This window comes from Oncorhynchus keta, unplaced genomic scaffold, assembly GCF_023373465.1.
Source record: "Oncorhynchus keta strain PuntledgeMale-10-30-2019 unplaced genomic scaffold, Oket_V2 Un_contig_30401_pilon_pilon, whole genome shotgun sequence".
Taxonomy (NCBI): Eukaryota; Metazoa; Chordata; class Actinopteri; order Salmoniformes; family Salmonidae; genus Oncorhynchus; species Oncorhynchus keta.
In genome coordinates, this window is record NW_026287032.1 from 2,501 (window position 1) to 16,126 (window position 13,626).

General features: G+C 51.4%; 1 long non-coding RNA gene across 1 annotated transcript; it reads left to right on the forward strand.

Moving 5' to 3' along the window:
• Positions 1 to 4,297: 4,297 nt before the first annotated feature.
• LOC127923660 (uncharacterized) lies at positions 4,298 to 13,314 on the forward strand. The gene is made up of 3 exons (XR_008114964.1): positions 4,298 to 4,367; positions 13,061 to 13,109; positions 13,259 to 13,314. It is a non-coding gene; the product is annotated as an uncharacterized LOC127923660 (long non-coding RNA).
• The last annotated feature ends 312 nt before the right edge of the window (positions 13,315 to 13,626 follow it).

The following is a 13,626-nucleotide window of genomic DNA, read 5'->3' on the forward strand; positions in this document are numbered from 1 at the left end:
TGAGGGAGGAGCGATAAGGAGAGGAGAGGAGGGAGGGAGGGGAGCGTAAGGGAGAGGAAAAGGAGGGATTTTGAAGAGGAAGGGAAGGAGCGATGGTGAGAGAGGGAGAGGGAGGAGGGAGGGATGGTAGAGGACAAAGAGGGGTGCCTGTGTGTGGACTGAGGGCCTGAGGGAGCCTGGGAGGGTGAGAGGGGAGAGGAGGGAGGGATAGGAGGGAGGGAGGAGGAGAGGGAGGCCCTATGAGGAGAGGTGAGGTGCCTGGGAGGAGCTATGTGAGAGGAGAAGACCTATGGGTGAGAGGGGGAGGGAGGGATTGTGAGAGGACTATGGTGAGAGGAGAAGAGGGAGTTACTGAGGGGGGAGGGAGGGATGGTGAGAGGACTGGGAGGGGGAGGGAGGGGATGGGGAGGGAGGTGTGAGAGGGAGGGAGGGAGGGAGGGTGTGAGGACTGGGACAGAGTGGGAGGGAGCGATGGTGAGAGGACTGGGACAGAGAGTGGGTGTATTGGGAGAGGACTCCCTCCCTAGACATGGGACAGTCAGGGAGGGGGAGGGAGGGTGAGAGGACCGAGAGGGAGGGAGGTATCGTTGAGGACGTCAGAGGGGAGGGGAGTGACGTCTCGAGGGGAGGGAGGGCGATGGTGAGGAGGAGAGGGAGGGAGGGAGGAGGGAGGGAGCGATGGTTAGAGGAGGAGAGGAGGGGCGTGGTGAGGAGGAGAGGAGGGAGGAGGATGGTACACGAGGAGGAAAGAGGAGAGAGGAGAGGATTGGTGAGAGGACTGGTGAGGAGGAGGGGAGGATTGGTGAGAGGAGGGAGAGGATTGGGAGAGGAGGATTGGTGGGAGGATTGGTGAGAGGATTGTGAGAGGATTAAGAGAGATTGCAGGAGGGATTGGGAGGAGCATTGGTGAGAGAGAGAAAAGTGAGGGGAGGGAGGGTTGCTGAGAGGTCTGAGGGGAGGGAGGGTTGTTAGAAAGGACTGAGGGGAGGGAGGGAGCGAGCGATGGTGAGAGGACTGGGACAGAGAGGGAGGGAGCGATGGTGAGAGGACTGGGACAGAGAGGAGGGAGGGAGCGATGGTGAGAGGACTGGGACAGAGAGGGAGGGAGGGAGCGATGGTGAGAGGACTGGGACAGAGAGGGAGGGAGGGAGCGATGGTGAGAGGACTGGGACAGAGAGGGAGGGAGGGAGCGATGGTGAGAGGACTGGGACAGAGAGGGAGGGAGGGAGCGATGGTGAGAGGACTGGGACAGAGAGGGGAGGGAGGGAGTGATGGTGAGAGGACTGGGACAGAGAGGGAGGGAGGGAGTGATGGTGAGAGGACTGGGACAGAGAGGAGGGAGGGAGTGATGGTGAGAGGACTGGGACAGAGAGGAGGGAGCGATGGTGAGAGGACTGGGACAGAGAGGGAGGGAGGGAGTGATGGTGAGAGGACTGGGACAGAGAGGGAGGGGGAGTGATGGTGAGAGGACTGGGACAGAGAGGGAGGGAGTGATGGTGAGAGGACTGGGACAGAGAGAGGGAGGGAGTGATGGTGAGAGGACTGGGACAGAGAGGGAGGGAGGGAGTGATGGTGAGAGGACTGGGACAGAGAGGAGGGAGGGAGTGATGGTGAGAGGACTGGGACAGAGAGGGAGGGAGGGAGTGATGGTGAGAGGACTGGGACAGAGAGGGAGGGAGGGAGTGATGGTGAGAGGACTGGGACAGAGAGGGAGGGAGGGAGTGATGGTGAGAGGACTGGGACAGAGAGGGAGGGAGTGATGGTGAGAGGACTGGGACAGAGAGGGAGGGAGGGAGTGATGGTGAGAGGACTGGGACAGAGAGGGAGGGAGGGAGCGATGGTGAGAGGACTGGGACAGAGAGGGAGGGAGGGTGTGATGGTGAGAGGACTGGGACAGAGAGGGAGGGAGGGAGTGATGGTGAGAGGACTGGGACAGAGAGGGAGGGAGGGGAGTGATGGTGAGAGGACTGGGACAGAGAGGGAGGGAGGGATTGTCTACGAGGGTAGTCTTCCTCTCCTCGTCTTCCTCTCCTAGTCTTCTCTCTCAAATGAACATGATCCTCTCTCCTCGTCTTATTTCTGGACACATCTTTGGAGATGGATCCTCTCATGACGTCTTCCTCTCCCGTCAAGCCAGTGTCGTGGTCCTCCCCTCTTCCTCTCCTCATCTTCCTCTCCTCGTCTTCCTCTCCTCGTTCCTCTCCTCGTCTTCCTCTCCTCTCTCACGTCTCTCCCGTCTTCCTCTCCTCGTCTTCCTCTCCCGTCTCTCCCACGTCTCTCCTCCGTCTTCCTCTCTAGTCTTCCTCTCCTCATCTTCCATCTCCTCCTCCTCTTCCTCTTCCTCGTCTTCCTCTTCCTCGTCTTCCTCTCACGTCTCTCCATGTCTCTCCTCCTCTTCCTCTTCCTCGTCTTCCTCTTCCTCGATCTTCCTCTCCCGTCTCTCCTGTCTTCCTCTTCGTCTCTCCTCCTCTTCCTCTCCTCGTCTTCCTCTCCACGTCTCTCATCTTCCTCTCCTCTTCTCTCCCTCGTCTTCCTCTCTAGTCTCCTCTCCTCGTCTTCCTCTCCGTCTCTCCTTCTCTCCTCCTCTTCCTCTCCCTGATCTTCTCCATGTCTCTCCATGTCTCTCCTCCTCTTCCTCTCCTCCTCTTCCTCTCCTGATCTTCCTCCTCCCCGTCTCTCCATGTCTCTCCTCCTCTTCCTCTCTCCTCTTCTCTCTGATCTTCCTCTCCACGTCTCTCCATCTCTCCTCCTCTTCCTCTCCTCGTCTCTCCTACTTTCCTCTTTTAGTCACTTTGTAGACCTCATTTAATGCAGGCAGGTTCCCGTTAGTAAACTAGTAAAAAAACAGTCCTGTGTTATTGGCTGCTGAACGTATCCGTTGGGTATAAAGCTCAGTGGTGGTTGAGTTTTGTCCTCATGTTTCCAGGCAGTTCCCAGAGAAGACACTCCTCCATGGCCAGAATCCACTCCATGACCATCGAAGCTCCAATCACCAAGGTGCCTACGTTTCATACAATGACTTACACAACTCTGTCATTTACTACACAGTCATACAGTCATATAGTCATATAGGATATCTGTGGTACTTTAAGTTCTGTCACATGACCACTCCTAGTCCTCAAGGTTCTGTCACATGACCACTCCCTCAGGTTCTGTCACATGACCACTCCTAGTCCTCAAAGTTCTGTCACATGACCCTCCCTAGTCCTCAAGGTTCTGTCACATGACCACTCCTAGTCCTCAAGGTTCTGTCACATGACCACTCCTAGTCCCTCAAAGGTTCTGTCTGTCTGTCTGTCCTGTCTGTCTGTCTGTCTGTCTGTCTGTCTGTCTGTCCTGTCTGTCTGTCTCTCTGTCTCTCTCTGTCTCTCTGTCTGTCTGTCATGTCTGTCTGTCTCTGTCTGTCTGTCTGTCTGTCTGTCTGTCTGTCTGTCTGTCTGTCTGTCTGTCTGTCTGTCTGTCTGTCTGTCTGTCTGTCTGTCTACAGCTGCATCAGGTTAGTTCTGGCAGTAGGAACTACCATTGTCCCGCCTCTCCTCAGTCTCTGTAGTAGAAACAAGTTGTAATAAATGTTTCAGAAAGAGTTGAGTAAATTCAACCTCTGCTATTTTATAATTCAGGTTTTATTGTGTTGCCTCTCTCTCTCTCTCTAACCATGATATCTTTCTCTCTCTCTCTAACATGATATCTTTCTTTCTCTCTCTCTAACCATGATATCTTTCTTTCTCTCTCTCTAACCATGATATCTGTCTTTCTCTCTCTCTAAACATGATATCTTTCTTTCTCTCTCTCTCTCTAACATGATATCTTTCTTTCTCTCTCTCTCTCTAACATGATATCTTTCTTTCTCTCTCTCTAATCATGATATCTCTCTATCTAACCATGATATCTCTCTATCTAACAATGATATCTCTCTATCTAACCATGATATCTCTCTATCTAACCATGATATCTCTCTATCTAACCATGATATCTCTCTATCTAACCATGATATCTCTCTATCTAACCATGATATCTCTCTATCTAACCATGATATCTCTCTATCTAACCATGATATCTCTCTATCTAACCATGATATCTCTATCTAACCATGATATCTCTCTATCTAACCATGATATCTCTATCTAACCATGATATCTCTCTATCTAACCATGATATCTCTCTATCTAACCATGATATCTGTGTTACCATTCACCCTCCAGGTGATCAACATCATCAACGCAGCCCAGGAGTCTAGTCCAATGCCCGTAGCAGAGGCCCTGGACCGGGGTCCTGGAGATCCTGAGGACCACAGGCTCTACTCTCCTCAGCTGGGCACCAAGGAGGAAGACCCTCATACTAACGACCTGGTGGGAGGACTGATGACGGTAAAGGTCGGGGGTTAGGGGTCAATAGATGCAGAGCTCTAGTGTACGTGAGCCTGTGTATGTCTCTGTTTAGTGTGTGTGTGTGTGTGTGTGTGTGTGTGTGTGTGTGTGTGTGTGTGTGTGTGTGTGTGTGTGTGTGTGTGTGTGTGTGTGTGTGTGTGTGTGTGTGTGTGTGTGTGTGTACGTGGGCCGTAGCAGAGTGAGAGAGAGTGCCAAGTTGGCAGTCTTGGCTGCTGCCTCAGAGGAAGTGTTAGATTGTCCTTTGTGCTCCAGTAAGCTGAGAGGATAGGCCACACATACACACACTGAGACATACACACACTGAAACATACATACACACTGAAACATACACACACTGAGACATACATACACACTGAAACATACACACACTGAAACACACACACACACTGAAACAAACACACACACTGAAACATACACACACACTGAAACACACACCCTCACTGAAACACACACACTGAAACACTCACAAACACTGAAACACACATACACTGAAACATACACACACACTGAAACATACACACTGAAACATAAACACACACACACTGAAACATACACACTCAACACACACACACTGAAACACTCAAACACACATACACTGAAACATACACACTGAAACACTCAAACACACATACACTGAAACATACACTCACTGAAACACACACTGAAACACTCAAACTGCACACTGAAACATACACACACACTGAAACATACACACTGAAACACTGAAACACACTGAAACACACATACACTGAACACACACACACTTTTTTGAAACACACACTGAAACACACACACTGGCATTTGACACTCCTGTCTCCCTCTGGACTCCAGCAGTCTGGAAACATCCTGTTCTTAGGAAGACGAGAGGAATGAGAATTACTTACTTTAACACAGACTGACAGATGGGATAGGAGGTGGGTGGGAGAGAGATGGAGAGGAGATGGAGGGGAGAGAGAGAGAGGTGGGAGGGTGAGAGGGAGAGAGAGAGAGAGGAGGAGAGAGAGAGAGGGAGGGAGAGAGAGGGAGAGAGAGGGGGGAGGAGAGAGAGGGAGAGAGAGGAGAAGGGAGAGAGAGAGAGAGGGAGGAGAGAGAGAGAGAGAGGAAGGAGAGAGAGAGGAGGAGAGGGAGAGAGAGAGAGAGGGAGAGAGAGAGAGAGAGAGAGAGAGAGAGAGAGAGAGAGAGAGAGAGAGAGATATGAAATCAGAGAAGGTGAACTATCTGCATGGTAGTGTTATTATGTATGTAGCTTGTAATGGGTTCAATATGTTTTACTATTGGCTATTTATTCTGTGGAGTCCGATGTTTTGTTCCACCCCTAAACTGCTTTGGTACGACAGTGATGTATTCTGGGCGTACTGTAGTTCTGCACTGAGCGGACAGCACCACAGACAGGCTGTTCAAAGCCGCTGAGCTGACAGCACCACAGACAGGCTGTTCAAAGCGGAGCGGACAGCACCACAGACAGGCTGTTCAAGCGGCGCTTGACAGCACCACAGACAGGCTAGAAATTCAGTGCGGAGCTGACAGCACCACAGACAGGCTGTTCAAAGCGGAGCTGAGCAGCACCACAGACAGGCTGTTCAAGCGCTGAGCTGACAGCACCACAGACAGGCTGTTCAAAGCGGCGCTGACAGCACCACAGACAGGCTGGCTGTTCAAGGCGGCGACGTGACCAGCACCACAGACAGGCTGTTCGGAGCTGAGCTGACAGCACCACAGACAGGCTGTTCAAGCGGCGCTGAGCTGACAGCACCACAGACAGGCTGTTCAAAGCCGGCGTCTGACAGGCACCACAGACAGGCTGTTTCTCAACAGCGGCTGCAAGCGGGCTGACAGCACCACAGACAGGCTGTTCAAAGCGGCGCTGAGCGGACAGCACCACAGACAGGCTGTTCAAAGCGGAGCTGACAGCACCACAGACAGGCTGTTCAAAGCGGAGCTGACAGCACCACAGACAGGCTGTTCAAGGCGGAGCTGACAGAACAGGCCACAGACACAGGCTGTTAAGCGGCGCTGAGCTGACAGCACCACAGACAGGCTGTTCAAAGCGGCGCTGAGCTGACAGCACCACAGACAGGCTGTTCAAAGCCCCGGAGCTGACAGCACCACAGACAGGCTGTTCAAAGCGGTGATGAGCTGACAGCACCACAGACAGGCTGTTCAATGGGCCCGTAGCACCACAGACAGGCTGTTCAAGCGGAGCCTGAAAAACAGCACCACAGACAGGCTGTTCATGGGCTGACAGCTGCTGAACAGGCTGTTCAAAGCGGGCTGACAGCACCACAGACAGGCTGTTCAAGCGGAGCTGAGCTGTTGTGGAATCAGGAAGACGGTCTTTAAATAGCTGCTGTGTACAGGAAGCAACGCTGCGATCCTGACAATGTAGGGGTCAAGGTAGGAGCCCCTACTCCTCTTCCCTTTCTCACTTTCCTTAAGTAAACACTCACTCCTCTGTCTCTGTGACACACACACACACACATACACCACACACACACACAGAGACAGTACACACACACACAGACACACACACACACATACCCACACACACACATGCATACACACACACAGAGACAGTACACACACACACACACATGCACACAGACACACACACACGGACACACACACACAGAGAGACAGTGCACACACACACACACACACACACACACATGCACACACACACAGGACAGTACACACACACACACACACGCGCACACACACACACAGACACACACACACACACAGACACACACACACACACACACACACACACACACAGAGACAGTACACACACAGACACACACACACACAGAGACAGTACACACAGACACACACAGACACACACACAGGCCAGTACACACTGCAGGCCTGTGGTAGCCTTGGTGAGTGTACTGCCTGTACCTACAACTCCACAGCCCAGGCATGCTGGGAGATGCCCATTCGGAGTGCTATTCAGTTGGCGACAACAAGAGCACACAGGTTCATCTCTCACACGTCAGAATATGTGTCATTCACACTCCACACACCGTGCTGTGGCGACATTCACAACGTGCTGCAGTGTAAACTGGCACACAACAACACACACACACACACACACACACACACACACACACACACACACACACACTACAGATGCTGTGGCTGCCAATACCCATTCACAACGTGCCTGCCAGCGTAACTAGCTGTGGTGACGACAACAAGGAACACACACACCACCACCACACACACACACACACACACACACACACACACACACACACACACACACACACACACACACAGATGCTGTGGCACACACTACAGATGCGGTGTAAACTGGCTGTGGTGCCTTGGAACACACACACACACACACACACACACACACACACACACACACACACCAATACCCACTACAGATCATTTCATAGCAGCCAATACCCATTCTGGCAGCGTAACTAGCTGTGGTGACGACAACAGGAACAGTCCTGAGGGTTTTGGGAGAGATTCATCCATTGACTTGCGTTGGCACATAGACATGGTCCTTTGGACCGATGTCCTTTGGACCCGATGACCGTTTGGACGATGTCCCTTTGGACCCGTGACTGGACCGTTTGGACCGATGTCCCTTTGGACGATGTCCCTTTGGACCGATGTCCCTCTGGACCGATGTCCCTTTGGACCGATGTCCGTTTGGACCCGATGTCCCTTTGGACCGATGTCCCTCTGGACGATGTCCCTCTGGACCCGATGTCCATTTGGACCCGATGTCCCTCTGGACCGATGTCCCTCTGGACCGATGTCCGTTTGGACCGATGTCCCTTTGGACCGATGTCCCTCTGGACCGATGTCCGTTTGGACCCGATGTCCGTTTGGACCGATGTCCCTTTGGACCGATGTCCCTCTGGACGATGTCCCGCCGGACCGATGTCGCTGGACCGATGTCCGTTTGGATTGATATCCGTTTGGACCGATGTCCCTTTGGACCGATGTCCCTCTGGACCGATGTCCCTTTGGACCGATGTCCCTTTGGACCCGATGTCCCTTTGGACCGATGTCCTTTGGACCGATGTCCCTTTGGACCGTTGTCCTTCGGACCGATGTCCCTTTGGACCGTTGTCCCTCGGACCCGATGTCCCTCTGGACACCGCTATGCGGGCCACACATATGGTGGTCATCATTCTCCAAACCAGATACTAGTTTGATTACACAGACTTAGCTTGGGCTGCAGCGTTAGGACGGCTTTTCTCTGAATCGTGAATGAAGTCTGTAACAAGATGGAGGAACAAGGGTTTAGTTGTAATTCATCTGTCTGGTGAAAGGAAGAAGACGGATGAAAACGCCTAAATCAAATCACTATTTTTGGGGTCACATGCACAGATGCTATTGGTCACATTCACAGATGCTATTGGTCACATTCACAGATGCTATTGGTCATTCATTCACAGATGCTATTGGTCACATTCACAGATGCTATTGGTCACATTCACAGATGCAGATGTTATTGGTTAATAGATGTCATTGGTCACACATACACATGGTTAGCAGATGCTATTGCGGGAGTGTAGCAGAAATGCTTGTGCTTCTAGTTCCGACAGTGCAGTAATATCTAACAATTCCACAACAACTACCTGATACACACAAACCTAAAGGGATGGAATAAGAAATATGTACATATAAATATATGGATGAGCGATGTCCGAGCGGCATAGGCAAGGTGCAATAGATGGTATAAAGATACAGTATATACATAAAAACAGAAACGTCTCTTTTTAGGACCCTGTCTTTCAAAGATCATTTGTAAAAATCCAAATAACTTCACAGATGTTCATTGTAAAGGGTTTAAACACTGTTTCCCCATGCTTGTTGTAAAGGGTTTAAACACTGTTTCCCAGGCTTGTTCAAGGGTTTAAACACCTTGTTGTAAAGGGTTTAAACACTGTTTCCCATGCTTGTTGTAAAGGGTTTAAACATGCACTTGTTGTAAAGGGTTTAAACACGGTTTTAGCTTTTGTAAAGGGTTTAAACACGGTTTCCCATGCTTGTTCAATGAACCATAAACAATGAATGAACATGCACCTGTGGAACGGTTCGTTAAGACACTAACAGCTTGCAGACCGTCGGCAAGACAGCGCTACAGGGGAGACAGGACGGACAGCTGATCGTCCTCGCAGTGGCAGACCACGTGTAACATCACCTGCACAGGATCGGTACATCCGAACATCACACCTGCGGGACAGGTACAGGACGGCAACAACACCTGCACAGGATGGTACATCCTCAACATTACACCTGCGGGACAGGTACAGGATGGCAACGACACCTGCACAGGATTGGTACAGGATACAGGATGCAACGACACCTGCACAGGATTGGTACAGGATACAGGATGGCAACACACCTCCAGGATCAGTGCATCAGACATTACACCTGCGGGACAGGTACAGGGAGGCAACGACACCTGCACAGGATTGGTACAGGATACAGATGGCAACGACACCTGCACAGGACATCACCAGCAACAACACCTGCGGGACAGGTACAGGATGGTAACAACACCTGCACAGGATCGGTACAGGATACAGGATGGCAACGACCCAGACAGGATGGTACAACAACATTACACCTGCTGGGACAGGTACAGGGCCCGGCAACCACCTGCCAGATTGGTACAGGATGGACGACACCTGACAGGATCGGTACAGGATACAGGATGGCAACGACACCTGCACAGGATCGATACAGGATACAGGGGCAACAACACCTGCACAGGATCGATACAGGATCAGGGATGGACGACACCTGCACAGGATCTACAGGCAACAACACCTGCACAGGATCTACAGGATACAGGATGGCAACGACACCCCAGGATCGGTACAGGATACAGGTGGACCAGCACAGGATCGGTACAGGATACAGGATGGCAACGACAATCGGCCGAGTTACACCACAGGAATACACAATACACCCCTCCCAGTGCTCAGACTGTCCGCAATAGGCTGAGAGAGGCTGGACAGACAGGTCCACAAAAGACATCACCAGCAACAACATCGCCTCTGGGCACAAACCCCTCCGTCGGTGGACCAGACAGGACTGGCAACAACATCGCCTCTGGGCACAAACCCCTCCGTCGGTGGACCAGACAGGACTGGCAACAACGTCGCCTCTGGGCACAAACCCCTCCGTCGGTGGACCAGACAGGACTGGCAACAACATCGCCTCTGGGCACAAACCCCTCCGTCGGTGGACCAGACAGGACTAACAACATCGCCTCTGGGCACAAACCCCTCCGTCGGTGGACCAGACAGGACTGGCAAAAAGTGCTCTTCCTGACGAAGTCGTGGTTTTGTCTCACCAGGGGTGATGGTCGGATTTGCGTTTATCGCCGAAGGAATGAGTGTTATTGACCGAGGCCTGAGCCCGGATCTCAATCCCATTGAGCACGTCTGGGACCTGTTGTATCGGAGGGTGAGGGCTGAGGGATCTCGGAGGAGGTGAGGGCTAGGGCCTTTCCCTCGTACCATTTAGCAGACGCTTTTATCCAAAGCGACTTAGTCATGTGTGACCTGTGGGTGGTCCGGGAATCGGAGGCGTTACAAGCGCCAGCTCTACCAACTGAGCTACAGGAATGTCTGGGACCTGTTGGATCGGAGGATGAGGGCTTGGGCCTTTCCCCCAGAAATGTCTGGGACCTGTTGGATCGGAGGGTGAGGGCTAGGGCCTTCCCCCCCCAGAAATGTCTGGGAACTTGAAGGTGCCTTGGTGGAAGAGTGGGGTAACATCACACAGCAAGAACTGGCAAATCTGGCGCAGTCCATGAGGAGGAGATGCATAATGCAGCTGGTGGCCACACCAGATACTGACTGTTACTTTTGATTTTGACCCCCACCCCCCCTCCCTTTGTTCAGGGACACATTATTCCATTTCTGTTAGTCACATGTCTGTGTCTCAGTTGTTGAATCTTGTTATGTTCATACTAATATTTAAACATGTTAAGTTTGCTGAAAATAAACGCAGTTGATAGTGAGAGGACGTTTCTTTTTTTGCTGAGTTTATGATATGAGTAGTGTGAGATATGTAAACATTATTAAAGTGGCCATTGATATGAGTGTCTATGTAGGTAGCAGTCTCTCTGAGTTAGTGATAGCTATTTAGCAGTCTGATGGCCTTGAGATAGAAGCTGTTTTTCTTTCTCTTGGTCCCAGCTTTGATGCACCTATACTGACCTCGCCTTCTGGATGGTAGCGGGGTGAACAGGCAGTAGCTCGGGTGATTGTTGTCCTTGATCTTTTTGGCCTTCCTGTGACATCGGGTGGTGTAGGTGTCTTGGAGGCAGGTAGTTATCCCCCGGTGATGCGTTGTGCAGACCACACCACCCTCTGAGAGCCTTGCAGTTCAGGGTGGTGCAGTTGCCACACCCAGCCTGACAGGATGCTCTCGATTGTGCATCTGTAAAAAGTACGTCAGGGTTTTAGGTGACAGGCCACATTTCTTCAGTCTCCTGAGGTTGAGAGGCTCTGTTGCGCCTTCACCACACTGTCAGTGTGGGTGGACCATTTCAGTTTGTCTGTGATCTGTACGCCGAGAACTTAAAACTTTCCACCTTCTCCACTACTGTCCTTCGATGTAGATAGGTGGGTGCTCCCTCTGCTGTTTCCTGAAGTCCATGATCATCTCCTTTGTTTTGTTGACGTTGAGTGAGAGGTTGTTTCCTGACACCACACTCCGAATGCCCTCACCTCCTCCCTGTAGGCCGTCTCGTCTTTGTTGGTAATCAAGCCCACCACTGTTGTGTCGTCTGCAAATGTGATGATTGAGTTGGAGCGTGCATGGCCACGCAGTCGGGTGCACAGGGAGTACAGGAGGGGGAAGAGCACGCACCCTTGTGGGGCCCCAGTTTTGATGGTCAGCGAAGTGGAGATGTTGTTTCCTACCTTCACCACCTGGGGGCGGCCCATCAGAAAGTCCAGGACCCAATTGCACAGGGCGGGGTTGAGACCCAGGGCCTCCAGCTTGATGATGAGCTTGGAGGGTACTATGGTGTTGGATGTTGAGCTGTAGTCTATTAAAGTGGTTATGGATTGGGCGTAGTAATTTCTTGACATTCATTTAATTTGACAGTGTCTGAAACTATGGACTGATATAATTATTATTCTCTCTGTTTGTCTCTCTCTCTCTTTCTCTTCCCCTCTCTCTCTTCCCCTCTCTCTCTCTCTCTATCTCTCATTCTCTCTCTCTCTCTCTCTCTCTCTCTCTCTCTCTCTCTCTCTCTTTCTCTTCCCCTCTCTCTCTCTTCCCCTCTCTCTCTCTCTCTTCCCCTCTCTCTCTCTCTCTATCTCTCATTCTCTCTCTCTCTCTCATTCTCTCTCTCTCGCTCTCTCTCTCTCATTCTCTCTCTCTCTCTCTCTCCTCTCTCTCTCTCTCTCTCATTCTCTCTCTCTCATTCTCTCTTCTCTCTCTCTCATTCTCTCTCTCCTCATTCTCTCTCTCTCTCTCTCTCTCTCTCTCTCTCTCTCTCTCTCTCTCTCTCTTTCTTTCTCTCTCTCTCTTCTCTCTCTCTTTCTTTCTCTCTCTCACTCTTTCTCTCTCTCTCTCCCTCTCTTTCTCTCCCTCTCTTTCTCTCCTCTCTCTCTCTCTCTCTCTCTCTCTCTCTCTCTCTCTCTCTCTCTCTCTCTCTCTCTCTCTCTCTTTCACAGGATGGCTTGCGCAGATTATCAGGAAACGAATACATCTTTGCTGCGAAACGTACGTACAGTATTGCTCTCCTGGCATAGTGATGAAGATGATGATTACGATAATGATGTTGATCACGTAAAGCGCCGTTTTGATTTGCCTCTCTCTCCCCCAACATCTCCCCCTCTCCCTCTCACCCCCGCACCCCGTCCCCCTCTCAGAGCCCCACCTCCCAAGTCACCTAGCCATGCCCCTTTCGTTGAATGACATCCCTCCTCCACTGGGTTTGCCCAGACAATGGAGAATGAAGACTCCTGGGACTTTGACATCTTCAACCTGGAGACGGCCTGTCTGAAACGGTAGAGGGGAGGTTATAACACTGTAATAACACATATTCAACCTGGAAGACGGCCTGTCTGAAACGGTGAGGTTATAACACTGTAATAACATATTCAACCTGGAGGGCGGCCTGTCTGAAACGGTGAGGTTATAACACTGTAATAACATATTCAACCTGGAGACGGCCTGTCTGAAACGGTGAGGAGGTTATAACACTGTAATAACATATTCAACCTGGAGACGGCCTGTC